At 43.1% G+C, this 13401-nt stretch overlaps 1 long non-coding RNA gene across 1 annotated transcript in view; it reads right to left on the bottom strand.

Moving 5' to 3' along the window:
- Positions 1-277: 277 nt before the first annotated feature.
- Positions 278-13401, bottom strand: part of LOC309634317 — a 143618-nt gene continuing 130494 nt past the window's right edge. Inside the window, exon 2 of the long non-coding RNA XR_014247975.1 lies at positions 278-563. This is a non-coding gene — a long non-coding RNA (uncharacterized lncRNA). The remainder of the gene's footprint in view (positions 564-13401) is intronic.

Raw genomic sequence — 13401 nt, 5'->3', positions numbered from 1 at the left:
GGGGTGTGGGTTTGATACCTGGTCAGGGAACTAAGATCCTGCATGCCGCCCAGCCAAAAAAAAAGATTAACATTCTGATATCAATTTATCAACTTATGTCAATTAAACAACTAATAGCATCGATTCTATTTAAGAGGATAATTTAATTACTTTGTTTTCCTGAAAAGGAAAGTAGCACTTTACCTTTTGGTTTGGAGATGTATTACAAGGATTGAAAGTCATTTTGTTTCTGATAATTGCCTATTTTACAGTTGGCTAATGTATCATGTCCTGAGTCTTTTATTTATTTATTTTTATTTATGGCTGTGTTGGGTCTTCGTTTCTGTGCGAGGGCTTTCTCTAGTTGTGGCAAGCGGGGGCCACTCTTCATCGCGGTGCGCAGGCCTCTCACCATCGTGGCCTCTCTTGTTGCGGAGCACAGGCTCCAGACGCGCAGGCTCAGTAATTGCGGCTCATGGGCCCAGCCGCTCCGCGGCATGTGGGATCCTCCCAGACCAGGGCTCGAACCCGTGTCCCCTGCATTGGCAGGCAGATTCTCAACCACTGCACCACCAGGGAAGCCCCTGAGTCTTTTTAAAAAAGATTTAGATGTGTTATTTATTTATTTTATTATTATTATTTATTATATTTATTTTTGGCTGCATCTGGTCTTAGTTGAGGCACACAGACTCTTTGTTGAGGCCCACAGGCTTTTCGTTCTGGCACGCAGGCTTCTCTCTAGTTGTGGCGTGTGGGTTCCAGAGCGTGTAGGCTCTGTAGTTTGTGGCACACGGGCTCTAGTTGAGGCGTGCAAACTCAGTAGTTGTGGCACACGGGCTTAGTTGCCCCGCGGCATGTGGGATCTTAGTTCCCTGACCAGGGATCGAACCCGTGTCCCCTGCATTGCAAGGCAGATTCTTTACCGCTGTACCCCTAGGGAAGTCCCCACGTCCTGAGTCTTAAATATGACTGCACAGCCATTGTCACATCAGATAGTTCAACCATTCATCCTGCAACAGAAGGAGAGGAAAAGATTAACTTCAGTTTAACTGCAGACTACACTCAATGCACACTCTTCTGCTATTAGCAAAATCTCTGGAGGAAATCTGGATTTCCTGAATTAACGTCCTGTGGTCTGACTTTGTCTGTCCTTGGCCCAAAGATTGGGGCTGGGGGTGGCGCTGAGAAAGAAAGAAAGCAGTCCCTGGTGTCCGGAACTGATCTGACATTCAGAGCAAGACCTCAAAGTTACTGCAAGCTGCTCTGATGCTGACAGCAGGACCCTGTTCTCTTCTTCGACCAATAATCCCACAGAGTAAAAACCTCACAGTTACTCTGAGATCATGATAAAATGAAACAAAACAAGATCACTCCATAATTTTACCTAATCACAGACAAAAACAAGGTCACTGTGTTACCCACAAAATACCCAATCACAGAATCGCTGCCCCCGTTCCCCACCCCCTGCAAATTTCTGACAGCATTAAATCTAGATGTAGGCCCCGCTTCCTTGGACTTTTCCCAGATTAGCTAACCAGCACCCAAATTCCCTGATAGAGTCTTTCTAACACTGTTCCTGAGACACTCTGTGGGTCCCTGAGTGTTCTTCCTGGCTGCAAAGGTCAATAAACCTGCCTGGCCACCGCAGCTGTGTTCCTGGTGGCCTCCGGCTGGAGGGCAGCGACAGTGCCCCCCATTTAAAATTCTTGGCCCATATAGCAAAACAGTTCTGTGGCTGGCGATGTATGTTGTTCACTGTTGCTTTCTTTTATAAAAGTTGTACTTCTCAGGTGCCCATGCCTCTCTCTCGCCCACTCTGGTCTCTCCCTTTTTGCAAGAGGCATTTCAAGAGACATAAAAAGACATACAAAGTTTTAAAAAGCGAGGTAATTGGGAAAAAAGTACCATAAAAGGAAGAGAAATAGTGCTGAGTCAGAGGCCAGATTCACACAGAATGAACCTTGTGAGACCTTGTGTTCTTTCCAAATGACAAAATTTGGCGGTAAATTTTCTAGAAGTAAAGGCAAGGAGTGAAGTACAATTTGTTATGCAATTCTGTACCTATAACATTTTGAAAATGAACAAGTGGCTTGGGGAAATTGCCCCTGTTCTGGTAATGATCCCTTAGAGGAATGTTTCCTGCAGGATCCTGTTACAGTGAATACTATCCACATTATTCACAAGGAAAAATCCAATGACAGGTTTCAGGAGGCTATTTCTTGCAACATCCTTCTAAAGAACTGGTTTAGGATCCACCGAGCTGAGGACTGTCTTCTCCTCCTGGCCAGGCTGTACGTGGCCTCTCGTGATCACACCGTGTGGGGCATCACGGGGCTCCCTGCCACGAGGGCCAGTGCCACATTGCCCTCTCCCGGAGGTGCAGTTCTTCCACCATCTGGATGATCCAGGCTGGTACCATCCACTGGGCTTTGAGGAGTGGCTGGGACCCGTCATGTCCAGGCCGCAGGACACCCTGGGCAGCTCAACGGAGACGGAGGACTGTTGCTTCCCTTAGCAGGTACTGTGGGCTGCAGGCGACAGCCAGACCCACATCCCTCACTTCTTCCTGGGCTCCGAGCTACAGTGTTCGCCCTCTTCTCTGATGGAAACACACAAAAATAGAGGGACTTAAAACGCTTCAGGTTGTTTCTTTGTCAAGTATCTATAGTAAGCAATCTGGGAAGGGACACATAAGACTTTGACTACCTTTGTTAAGAACAGTAACCCCTAGCTGCAGGTCACAGCAGGAGCACCTGTTTCATGGTGGTGTCAGAGGGTCTCCAGTCCCATAAAGGGGACTTTCACCAGGCTCTCCCAAAACAGCAGGCAGAAGTCGAAATGCCAAAGCTCTATTCTGTTAAAGATGCTTTATGAGTGGCCCCAGAAGTGTGGTCAAGGTTAAGATGGTGAATTTTATGTTAGGTGTACTTTACCTCAATTAAAAAAAAAAAAGGTGGTCTAAAGACTCACTTTCTGAAAGTCTGTTTTAATCCAGTGTTACAACCTAAAGTATCTAAAGGAATGAATGAACTGCAGAAATAATATAAAGAATATTATTTCTTGCGGCGGAGCATTTGATAATTATCAAGTGGCAGAGAGTTCAGACTGACGTCTTCTGACCAAATCCTGGAGTGCGGATATTCCGTGTTTCTGATAAGAAGATAGCATATTCTGTGAAGCAACTATTCAACCCTGGTCCACGAGAGAATCACCCAGGGAGCTTTTAAAACTACAGATGTTACCACATTCGGGGATTTGTACTTCATTGGTCTGTGACGGGGACCAGTATTGTTTTAAAAGTTCTTCAGGTGATTCTTGTGCAGACAAGGTTGAGAATTATTGCTTTTAAGTCAGCAGAGCTTGAGGAAAGGCTGATTTTTTTTTTTTTTTTTTTTAATAAAAGTTAAGCAACACAACCAGGGCATGTGCCTGGATTAGAGGACAAGGGATTGCCTGTGTCTCTCTGATATAGTTTCCATCTTCTTGTTCTTAGTTGAATCCTCTTAAATGACAACTTTCTTTGCTTACACTGTAATTGGGTATAACACTTTAGAGCTTGCAGATCACTGTCACTTGATTTGCATAGCCACTTTGTGAGATAGGATGGGTATAATAATCCTTATTTTCTAGGTGAAGAAAATCTCCTTCATTCAGCCTGAAGGCACCAATTAATCAACTAGCCGCCTAGTATGGGTGAGGAACGAGATAAACATGCCTCACTGATGGCCCATATCCTAAAATCCTGTGACACAGCCCACTGTCACTAGCTTGGGTGGGTGTTCCCCACATCACAGTGGCCCTTGGCCATTTGGTCCACTAAAGGAACCAGTGTCATTCCATGGCTGCGCTGGAGTATTCTTTTAGGCCCTGCACACACTTTGCATAACAAAATATTCATGGTATATACAAGTCTGCTCTAAGAAACAGACTGTAACCCAAAAAAAGTCAGAGTGGAGGAAAAAAGCATACAGACTCTATTTCGTCAATTGTGAGGTGCACTTTTATTTTATGGACAAATAAGAAGTTTTAGAAACCCTACCATGTAAACAAACAAAGCGCTGTTGACTGTAAGACATCCTGCTTTTATCTTCTTATTTTTTTTAACTTTTTATTTTATACTGGAGTATAGCCAATTAACAATGTTGTGATAGTTTCAGGTGCACAGCAAAGTGACTCAGACATACATATACATGTGTCCGTTCTCTCCCAGACTCCCCTCCCATCCAGGCTGCCACATAACATTGAGCAGAGTTCCCTATGCTATACAGTAGGTCCTTGTTGGTTATCCTTTTTAAATATAGTGTGTACAAGGACATCCTGATTTTAGAGATGTTAGAATGTGGAAAAAATAAACGCATCTTAGAATCAATAAAATGGGTACTTCTCCCCATCTCCTCTTTTTATGCTCCATAAAGAATGTGATCCATATTTTCCCAGGACCCAATAGCCCAGAGTTAAAACGGGGTTGCTGTGACTCCAAGTACCTGCATTTTAGGAGGCCTGCTCCCTCCCCATCTCCGTCATTCCTGGGAATCTCCACAACACCTCGGCCTTCCCACTTGGCTTTGTTGCAGCCCCTCCTGTGAGGCTGCTGCGGTTCCGAGGGATGCCCTCCCCAGGCAGCCTCTGAGAGCGCTTTAGCTCAGCTTGCTGGCAGTCCCTCGAAGGCTCACACCAGAGGACTTTTCAGTGCTCATTTCAAACGCCACATCTGAGAAGTCGAATTCACCATCACTCCCTCTCCCCCTGTCATCAACAGTAAGAAAGGACATCGCCATGCTGACTAAGGCAAGGTTTTGGATTTTCTTTAACTCAAGCTGGGATCCCTGCACTACCTTTAGGTATAGGGTATAGCTCACATCGTTAAGTGCATGTTGAAATGTATAGATGGACTTCAGGACCCAGTAGTCTCTCGATTCTGCAGCCCAAAGAAAGCAGCACAAACTTACCCTCAAATCGAGGGAGGCCTAAGTGTGGGGGAAGAGGGGCAGCTCCCCCCTCCCCCAGCCCAGCACCTGCCGTTGCCTTTGCTGTCCTCAGCTGTCTCCTTGACCGTGGGCTGTGGCCGCCAGGGCGGGGTGAGCTGAAGAGATGTGCCTCCTCTCAACCATCACTCCCACGCCCCTACAGTTCCTGGAAAGTGCCCATTGCATCTTGTTTCTGTGTCCTCCCTCTGCTCAGAATGGCGACACCCACATCTGAGTGCACCTTCCAAGGTGCCGCTCATACTTGGCTCCCTCAGACTTTCCTGACCATTCTCTTCCACGTTCAGACTGTCCTCCGGACGCTGCCACGCCAGGTGGCCCTTCTTTGTGGATTTCCTCATACTCTCCACCGGCACCATGGAGTGGAAATACAGACGGTCCCTAACTTAACGATGGTTCGACTTTACGATGGTGCGGGAAACCCCTACTCATCCAGTGGAAACCTGCTTTGAATATTGAATTTTGCTCTCTTCTCGGGCTAGTGATACGAGGTATGACACCCTCTCCTGATGCTGGGCTGGGCGGCCAGTCAGCAGTTCTCAGCCAGACACGCGGTCTCTGGGGGTAAACAACCGATGCACTACCACCGTTCAGTGTCAGACAACCATTTTGTGTTTCACTTTCAGTACAGTATTCAGTACATTACATGAGGTAGTCAACACTTAATTATAAAATGGGTTTTGTGTTAGATGATTTTGCCCAACTGTAGGCTAATGTAATTGCTCTGAGCACATTTAAGGTAGGCTAGGTGAATTAAATGCATTTTCAACTTACAGTGAGTTTATGGGGACATAATCTCTCCAAAGTCGAGGAAGACTAGTATAATGCTAGTCACCTGTTTAATTTTAATTGTTCTAATAGCCGCATTAAAAAGTAACAAGTAACTTTAGTAATATGTTTTCTTTAACCCAATATATCCAAAATATTATAATTTCAACATGTAAATCAACTTAAAATGATTAATGAGATATTTTACAAGCTTTTCTGTCCCTACTAAGTCTTTGAAATCTGATGTATACTTTATACTTAGAGCATGTCTCAATTCAGATCCTAAGTTTTCACTAGAAATACTTAACCTGTATCTAGATTTCAAAACATTTATAGTTGAAAAAATTGATTCACATACCCAAATCATCCCAAATATACCTAAAAGATTTCAGTGACTGAATTGAGTATCAATTTAAAAAATTAAGCTAATTAAAATGAAATAAAATGAAGATTTGAGTTTCTCAGCTGCACTGGCCGCACTTCAGGTTCTCCGTGGCCACATGTGGCTGGTGGATCCCATATAGCGCAGCGCAATTCTAAACCATAGGCTTCCTGAGGGTAGGGATTGTTTCTTTGCATTCTCGGAGTCGTACATGGAGTGCAGCACATAGAGGTAACGAAATGTTTGTTGAATGAGTGACTAACAGAGTTGGGACTTCTAAGAAAGGGAAAAGCAAGAGGATAACAATGTATTTATAGATCAAAGGCTGCCTAGATCAGTTCAGTTCACCAGGGCATTTCTCTGGAATACAGCTCCTTCACCTAAATCCTTTTAGATTTTAGAGAACCTTCTCCCCAGCACCAACCCAGCTCTTGTTTCCACCCTCTCATTTGGCTTCTAAGAGCTTCCAGAGCTTGGTTTTTCAGATCCCTGGGGCTGAGAGGTAGAAACAGATTTCACTTCTTCCCCAGATGTTTCCAGCTAGAGGCTCTGCATTTCCCAGGTCTCAGAGCACCTGGCAGGCCAGGTGGGCAGGAGTGGGTGGAGCCACCCTGGCAGCCCCTTGAAGGGCCGTCCAGGAGGAGTTCTGGGCTCCAGCTGCAGCTAAGGCCAGTGGAAGCATCCATCCTGTCAACGATGGCCCTCAGGGACAAGGGAGCAGAGAAGACCAGGGGGACATATCCTCCGGGTCAGTCTCTGTAGATGGGAGCCCAGTGGGTGTTTCGGTCCTTTCTTCCAAGCCAGAAGGTTCTTCTTGGAAGGTGGGTGGAGGACAGCCAAAGACACGAAGACGAGAGGATCGTTAACTCCATCAAGGTCAGTGTGGGAGGAAGTAGAGTGAAGGTTTTCGTGTTTGTTAGAAGATGAGGTCACATTAATCTCTCCAGGTTCTGAGGGAATTATTAATCCTTGAATCCCCTGCTTATGTTACGCACCTGAGGGCCATCCTGTCTCAGAGACCAGGAGACAAAGTTACAGGAACAAGTTAGGAAATTCGAGAGGGTCCCAAAACCAGGCTTAGGAATTTTAAATACTCTCTCCTCTAAGAGGAATAATTAGAGCCTGGCCCGCACCTCCCTCATCCAGCTTTATCCAGTTTTGCTGAGTCATTCAGCATCTCCTGCAAGTTGCACAGGTACCTTCTGAGCTCCTTTGTTCTTCTAGGGTCCCTCCTGAGTTTGCAGCCCTTAGGGAGCTGTGGGCCTCCTTCTGAAACAGAAGAATATTGTAGAGACAGAGTGAATGATGGGGCCTCCTGAGGGACAGGGGTGGTTGGGTGGCAGTGAGGGGAGAGCACAGACCTTGGGGAGAGCCAGGGCCAGGCTGCATTCCAGTCTTTCCTAGCTATGTGAGCATGAGAAAGTTGCTTAACCTCAGTGTGCCTCAGTTTCCCCTTTTTGTTGCAAAGAAGTTGGAAGAAAAGCTGAGATTTAGTTCACAGATGCTGTCTTCTTTGTCACTATTAACCCCACAGAGCACAGCTGTCACTGGCCTCCCTGGGCAGACTGTGTCTTCAGCGCCTGTGCTCTGATGGATTCCAGACCTTGAGTCAGGCTCTTCTCCTTCCCCACTCTCAGGGCCTAAAGGATAATCTCTGCCTGCAGAAAGCCAGCTGCTCCTTCCAGCCCAGGGCAGAACTGACCCCGGAGCCCTGGAGAGTTCCAGGTGTCCTTTAAGGCCTCAGCTGCCCACTTCTCTTCAGTAAGTTTCCTTGCACTTGCCCCAGTTGGATGTTCTCTTCTGCTGTCAGGGTCACTGAAGGGTAGTACCCTTGTCCAGTAAATAGGTCCCCAACTTAGGAGGGGAGTGGGGGCAAATGCTGTGATTACCTCTGCTTTGAAGAGCTCAACTAGACCTCTCACCTGCTATACCTAACCCTGAGGTTGCTCTCCACTGCCCTGCCAGGAAAGTACCAGCCTGGTATGGAGGCCTCATGGCCAGCTGGGCCCCTTACTGCTCTCAGCTGCAGCAGCTGGCCTGGTCCCAGCCCCAGATATGTCTGATTGCCAGGTAAAGGCTGGCCAACACCTGCTGTGTCTTGTCTTTTTCCCTCCTGGCTACCTGGACTCACCAACTGGCCCTGCTGCTGCCAGGAGATTTAAAGGGCCAGTGCCATGGTTTTTCCCTTCTCCATGTTTCACTTTTTCTCCTTTTGGAAGCCAGACATTTGAGGTCTAGGACATTCAAAAGCAACCATATATATGGGGGAATTTAGAAAGGCACCACACAGACCTTACATGTACATCTCAGACTGATCCCTGACACAAAGACACCATATAACAATTGAAACACACACACACACATACACTACAGCAACGTCTGGAGAAGGGTGAGAATCTGATCTCCAGAGTTCCCACATTATAAGATTCAAATATCCATTTTTTTAAAAAGTCACAAGAAACAGGAAAGTATGGCCCATTCCAAGGGGAGGGGGTGGTAAATCAGTGGAAACTATTTCTGAGAAAGACCAGATGGTGGACTTACTAGACTTTAAGTCAACAGTCTTAAAGATGCTCGAAGAGCTAAAAGATGTGGACAAAGTTAGGAAAACAATGAGTGGAACTACCACATGACCCAGCAATCCCACTACTGGGCATATACCCTAAGAAAACCATAATTCAAAAAGAGATATGTACCACAATGTTCATTGCAGCACTTAGCCAGGACATGGAAGCAACCTAAGTGTCCATATCTACAGATGAATGGTTAAAGAAGATGTGGCACATATATACAATGGAATATTACTCAGCCATAAAAAGAAATGAAATTGACTTATTTGTAGTGAGGTGGATGGACCTAGAGTCTGTCATACAGAGTGAAATAAGTCAGAAAGAGGAAAAAAAATACCATATGCCAACACATATATGTGAAATCTAAAAAAAATGGTTCTGAAGAACCTAGGGGCAGGACAGGAATAAAGACACAGACGTAGAGAATGGACTTGAGGACACGGAGGGGGAAGGGTAAGCTGGGACAAAGTGAGAGAGTGGCATGGACATATATACACTACCAAATGTAAAGTAGATAGCTAGTGGGAAGCAGCTGCATAGCACAGGGAGATCAGCTCGGTGCTTTGTGACCACCTAGAGGGGTGTGATAGGGAGGGTAGGAGGGAGAAGCAAGAGGGAAGGGATATGGGGATATATGTATACATATAGCTGATTCACTTTGTTATACAGCAGAAACTAACACAACATTGTAAAGCAATTGTACTCCAATAACAATGTAAAAAAAAAAAGAGTGTACAAAATGGAAATATCAAAAAAGATATAGAAAACATAAAAAAGGAACCAAAAATAAATTTTAGAACTGAAAATTACAATAACTGAAATGAAAAATTCACTGGAAGGATTCAAAGGAAGTTTCAAGAAGGAAGAAGAAAGAGTTAGGGAATTCCAAGTAGGATAAATTCAAAGAGATGCACACCAAGACACATTATAATCAGACTATTGAAAGACAAAGACAAAGAGAAGATCTTAAAAGCAACAAGAAGGAAGTAACTCATCACATACAAGAGCTCTCCAAAAAGATTATTATCAGGTTTCTCTTAGAAACCTTGGAAGCCAGAAGCAGTGGGTTGACATATTCAAAGTGACAAAGGAAAGAAAAACCTGTCAACCAAGAATTCTATATCTGACAAAACTGTCCTTCAACTATTAAGTAGAAATTAAGACATTCCCAGATAAGTGAAAGCTGAGAGAGTTTATTATCACTAGACCTCCCCTACAAGAAATGCTAAAAGGAGTCCTTCAGGTTGCAATGAAGAGAGACTAGAGAGTTATGTGAAGCCATGTGAAGAAATAAAGACTCCTGGAAAAGGTAAATACATGGATAATGATAAAAGCTAGTACTATTATAACTTTGTTTTATAACTCTCTCTTTGTTTTCTACATAATTTAAGAGATTAGTCCATTAGAAAATAATTATTAGTCTATGTTTTTTGACACACATGTATAAAGATGTTATTTTCTGACATCAATAATCAAAGAGAGGGGCTTCCCTGGTGGCACAGTGGTTGAGAATCTGCCTGCCAATGCAGGGGACACGGGTTCGAGCCCTGGTCTGGGAAGATCCCACATGCCGCGGAGCAACTAGGCCCGTGAGCCACAACTCCTGAGCCTGCGCGTCTGGAGCCTGTGCTCCGCAACAAGAGAGGCCGCGATAGTGGGAGGCCCGCGCACCGCGATGAAGAGGGGCCCCCGCTTGCCACAACTAGAGAAAGCCTTCGCACAGAAACGAAGACCCAACACAGCCATAAATAAATATAAAAATAAAACAAATACTTAAAAAAAAAATCAAAGAGAAGGGACAGAGCTGTATAAGAGCAAAGTATTTGAATGGTATTCGAATTAAGCTGGTAGATATTCAAATTAGAGTGTTGTAATTATAGGATGTTGAATATAATCCCCAACGGTAACTACAAGGAAAAATAGCTATAGAATATACACAAATAAAAATGAGAAGGAAAATGAAAAGTTTCGTGACAAAACATCAACTACACATAAAAGACAGTCATGCAAGAAATGAGGGAGAAAAAACTATAAGGCAAATAGAGGACAAATAGCAAAATGATAGAAGTAAGTCTCTCATCAATAATTTATTTAAATGTAAATGAATTAAACTCTCTAATCAAAGGCAGAGATAGGCAGAATGCCTTAAAAAAACATGATTGAACTACATGATATCTACAAGAGAAAGACTTTAGATCAAAGGCATAGATAGGTTGAAAGTGAAAGGATGGAAAAAGATATTCCAAGCAAACAGTAACCAAAAGAGAGCAGGGCTATACTAATATCAGACAAAATAGACTTTAAATCAAAAAATGTTATAAGACAGAAATAAGAACATTATCTATTACAGCGTGTTCAATAAAGCAAGAAGATATAAAAATTATAAACATTTACACACCTAATAACTGATCAAAAACAGAATGGTAGAGAGAAATAGTTCTACAACAATAGTTGGAGACTTAAACACCATGCCACCATGCTTTCAATAATGGACAGGACAACCAGACAGAAGAAAAGTAAGGAAATAGAGGACTTGAACAACATAATAAATGAACTAGATTCAGCAGACATATTAGAACATTCAACCCAGCAACAATAGTGTACACATTCTTCTCAAGTGCACATGGCACAATCTCCAAGATATGTGGGGACACAAATAAAGCATCAAGAATTAAAAAATAGATATCATATCAACTATCTACTTCAGCCACAATGGGATGAAGTTAGAAATCAATAACAGAAGGAAACTGGAAAATCCACAAATTTGTGGAAATTAAACAAAACATTTAAAATAATGAGTCAAATAAGAAATCACAGGGGAAATTAGAAAATACTGAGAGATGAGTGAAAATGAAAACACAGAATGCCAACACTTATGGAAATCAGCAAAAGAACTGCTAAGGGGGAAATTTACAGCCAGAAATGCCCACATTAAAAATAAGAGGATCTCAAATAAACATGCTAACTTTATAAATTAAGGAACTAGGGAAAGAATTAAACCCAAATCTAGCAGAAGAAAGGAAATAATAAAGACTATGGCAGGGATAAATAATAAAGGGAATAGAAAAACAGTAGAGAATATCAATAAAAGGTTCAGGAAATTTCTTTGAAATGTTTAACAAAATTGACACACCTTTAGCTAGACTGACTAAGAAAAAAGGGAGAAGATGCAAATTACTAAAATCAGAAATGAAAGATGGGACAGGACTACTGATTCTGCAGACATAAAAATATCGCAGCAGAATACTACAAACAACCATATGCCAACAAATCGGATAATCTGAATAAAATAAATATGTTCCTAGAAACACAAAACCTAACAGGACTGAAACATGTAGAAATAGAATTCCACATGTTATTTATTTTAAATTTAATTCCTTTCTAAATTCTTGACGCCTTGGTTTGTATTTATTTATTCTTAAAACTATAGACATGGAGAAAATTTATTTTCTATATTCCCCTATCACAGAAGCTAATAAATTATGATTTTTATTTTTTATTCTGATTAAAAAATATTCTTTATATCCTGGATTACCCAAGTTTACCCAGACAATATTTTGAAAACCTTTAAAAAAATTACTATATGGTAGGACACATTTTAATACTGCTGTTGGTATTTATTTAGTGGGTTGTTTTGTGTTCTGTGGCTATTTTATACAGAATTTTTAATTTACTTTGAGAGTTCATAACGTCAGCAGGAGAGCTGGAAGGATGGAATGCAATGTAGAGTCAGACTAGAGACCAAATTCTCAGCTGAACATTGGACACAACGTGTTTTGATGTCCTGCACAGTGTTCTCTAAAATATTAGAACTTATCAACACATTACAATCAAGAGAGAGCACATGTAAATCCAGAAGATGTGGCCACGTTGGCACTGAATTTCAGCGAGGCAACCACTGGCTGCATCACGCCCTTCAGCCCACTCTCCAGTTTCCCGAGTCCCCCACTGCCCGCTACTGCCTTTCTCACACCCACTGCACCTATGGGTGTGACCCCTGGGCCTGGGGGCTGAGTCTGACAGCCTGCTCGGCCAGCCCTCCTCATCCTCCTGCAGAATTGTCCTCTTCCTCCTGAAGGGGCCATCTGTGCTCTGGGCCGTCCCTATGTCTGCAGTTCCCTGTCCTACCAGGCACTGCCTCTTTCTCCTGCCTTCAACCTCTCTCCCTCTTAGTCCCTCTCAGTGTTTGAACACTTAAAATCTCTTCCATATTTTAAAATCTGTCCTTGTATTTTCCAGCTGACTTCCAACCTTAAAAAAAAAAAAAAGAATGAATGGATGAATGCTAATGTAATAATATCTGTTCTACATATTTTAAATATTATGACTCTGTTTAATGTTAATTTAAGAAAGTCATTTTCTCAGTGGAATCTGGTCATGTTTCTTTTCCAAGCTCAAGATGTGTAAAACTCAGAATGAAAACTTCTTTATATTGTGAAAAATATAACTATTGAGGGCCAGCACTTTTGTGTGTGCATGGCCACCATCGCCTCCCTGTGGGCAAACCAAACTAGGAATCCACCTGACCCTGAGCTGCATCCTGAGTCTGGACCTCAACCTGGAGCCCTGAGGACTGGCAAGGTCAGAATGGCTGGAAGCATCTGTCATGGGGACTGAGCTCTGCTGGTCTCTGGTGACGCAGTCTCCCAGCTCCCCAACTTAGCAGAGATGTGCAGACTCTGACTCTGTGATTTAACAGGGATTAGATAGAATATAT

This window comes from Balaenoptera borealis (assembly GCF_965194805.1).
Source record: "Balaenoptera borealis genome assembly, chromosome: 1".
Taxonomy (NCBI): domain Eukaryota; kingdom Metazoa; phylum Chordata; class Mammalia; order Artiodactyla; family Balaenopteridae; genus Balaenoptera; species Balaenoptera borealis.
Note: the sequence above shows the minus strand (reverse complement) of the source record. Positions and strands in the feature narration are given on the sequence as shown.